This window comes from Gekko japonicus, unplaced genomic scaffold (assembly GCF_001447785.1).
Source record: "Gekko japonicus isolate JY-2015 unplaced genomic scaffold, Gekko_japonicus_V1.1 scaffold759, whole genome shotgun sequence".
NCBI classification, from domain to species: Eukaryota; Metazoa; Chordata; class Lepidosauria; order Squamata; family Gekkonidae; genus Gekko; species Gekko japonicus.
Window position 1 is genome coordinate 459527 of NW_015176473.1, and position 2986 is coordinate 462512.

Consider the following 2986-nt stretch of genomic DNA (forward strand, 5'->3'; position numbering starts at 1 on the left):
CCCCGGTTACCCTTAAGACTCCGGACTTCATGTTCTGTGCAAAGCACGTCCCGTCAAAAACCACCAGGCAAACAAACAGCCCCCAAAGTCCAGCAATGCCCCCATTTTGTACCTCCAAGGCGGGTCATTCGCCCTCCTCTGAAACAACACCTTTCCTTCACTCCTGTAAGTGTCTGGCATTTTTTGGTGGCCACTTCAAACAGCCCTTTAAAAACATTTCCTTTAGGAAAGCCGTCAGATGGGAAATACAAGAAAGGCGGGGGGGGGGGGAAATGGAGGATGGGCCGCAGGGCAAAGGACCCTCGCTTGGATAAATGATTAGGGACTGTGGTCTATACTGCTGTCACGTGTATAGCTGATTCACAGAATCACAGAGTTGGAAGCGACCTCCAGGGTCATCTAGTCCAACCCCCTGCACAATGCTGGAAATTCACAAATACCTCCCTCCCACACCCCAAATGTTCCCTGTCCCACGTTCAGAAGACGTCTCTGTCCCTGTCCCACCAAAAAAAAATAAAATCGTAATCTTGGAAAAAACTGGAATTAATTGTCTGGCCTTCCTTTGCTGCTTGGTCTTCAGAATCAACTTAGCAGAAACCGAATTTTCTTTTCATTGGGCAATGTCCCTGAGGAAATGAACATTTAAGAAAGAAGAAGAGAAGAGATGAGATTGGATTTATACCCCGCCCTTCACTACCCAGAGGAGTCTCAGAGCGGCTTACAAACTCCTTTCCCTTCCCCTCCCCACAACAGACACCCTGTGAGGCAGGTGGGGCTGAGAGAGCTCTGAGAGAAACTGCTCTTTTTCAAGAACAGCTCTTGTCAGAGCTACACCTTGCCCAAGGTCATCCAGCAGGTGCAAGTGGAGGAGTGGGGAATCAAATCCGGTTCTCCCAGAGTAGAGTCCGCGCACTTAACCACTACACCAAACTGGCTCTATCCTAACTATCCTAATGCTGAAGAGACCCCAACATCACTGCACCATTTAACTGAATCCTGGTTTTGCCCCATAGGACATAAACATCATTTAAACCAAATCAGAAGAAAAGTAACTTTTACTTTAGTGATACTTCTCATTTAGCTGACAGGCTCTGAGCAGTGCCATACGACCTACAACAACAACAAAAAGCAATTTAAATCACCAACCAGTTACTGTGCTTTGAGTTCCTTTTCATTAAGTTACGTGAGCAAAGAAAATTGGCTACAGCCAATGAAGGAATGTAACAGCTTCTTAGAGGAAGGAAAACAGAGAAGAAGAAGAGATTGGATTTATACCCTGCTGCCCTTCACTACCCAAAGGAGTCTCAGAGTGGCTGACAAACTCCTTTCCCTTCCCCTCCCCACAACAGACACCCTGTGAGGTGGGTGGGGCTGAGAGAGCTCTTGACAGAAACTGCCCTTGAGAGAACAGCTTGCCCAAGGTCATTTAGCCAGGTGCACGTGGAAGAGTGGGGAATCAAACCCGGTTCTCGCAGATTAGAGTCCGCGCACTTAACCACTACACCAAACTGGCTCTCCACACCAAATTGGCTCTCCAGAGAGGCTAAACCAGGGGTGTTGAACTCATTTGTTATGAGGGCCGGATCTGACATAAATGAGACCTTGTTGGGCCAGGCCATGCATGTCGTATAATGTAATGCCAGGGAGATATAGACTTTATAAAGGACACAGACACAAAGGGATTTTTTTAACTTAAAATAAAAACATGCTTAAAACATGAGCACTCTTGCAATATTTTGTTTATTTAACAGTGACACCTCTTGCTCTAAATTATTGCATCAAAATGTCTGTGCTGTTGCAATCTTGAGAGTGCTGTTCAGGTATGTATCAGTAAGCTACAAACCTACGATGATGCAGCAGAAGCAGAACTGGAAGAAGAAGCAGAAGGCAACCAGTTCCACTGTGGGCCTGATGGAAGCCCTCTGGGGAGGCCTGATCCGGCCCCCAGGCCGCATGTTTGACACCCCTGGGCTAAACATTTGGGGAACCTAGAAGCCGCCAAATACGCTGGGGTTGCCAGCTTCAGTTTGGGCAATTCCTGGAGATTTGGGAGTGGAGCCTGGAGAGGATGGGGTTTGGGAATGGAAGGGACCCTTGCAAGGTATAATGCCATGGAGTCCACCCTCCAGAGCCCCTAGGCAGGATTTTGTGATTTGTGGGGCAATTTCTTTTTTCTGGTGGGGCTGAAGTTCTCAGTGCAGAAAGAAAAGCCTTTTAGCCAAAAGAAAGCTGTTCCCAGGATACATCTCTAAACGGCAAGCTGTCAACCACTTTAGATGACAGTTCTCAGCTGCTGCACGTTAATCACTTCTGCCAGCCTAAGCAACAATTCTGAGAATAAGCCAGCAGGTGGAGGTGATGACCTATAGTCAAGACAGCTAACACTTCAGTAGAAAAGCTCTTTTAGGGGAGACCAGTTTCTTGGCAACGAGTTAGAAGGGACCCTAGAGGTCACCTACTCCAACCCCCTTGCTCAGTGTGGGAACTAGTCAGTTACAGCACCCCACTCTGCTTCAAGGAGCACACTCCTTTTAAAAGATGTTTAAAAATGATTGGAAAAAAAGCATTTACAGGCAGAAGAAGAAGAGAAGAGGAGGCTGGATTTATACCCTGCTGCCCTTCGCTACCCAAGGGAGTCTTAGAGCAGCTTACAAACTCCTTCCCCTCCCCACAACAGGCAACCTGTGAGGCGGGTGGGGCTGAGTGAGCTCTGACAGAAACTGCCCTTTTTCAAGAACAGCTCTTATCAAAACTATGGCTTGCCCAAGGTCATCCAGCAGGTGCAAGTGGAGGAGGAGTGTGGAATCAAACCCAGTTCTCCCAGATTAGAGTCTGTGTGCTTAACCACGACACATTCTTGTGGGGCTGTGCCTTTAAGAAAGGGGACCGAGCCCCCAAAAGTGATCTCCAAACTACAGAGATCAGTTCTCCTGGATAAAATGACTACAGTAGTAGTCATTTTATCCAGGAGAACTGATCTCTGTAG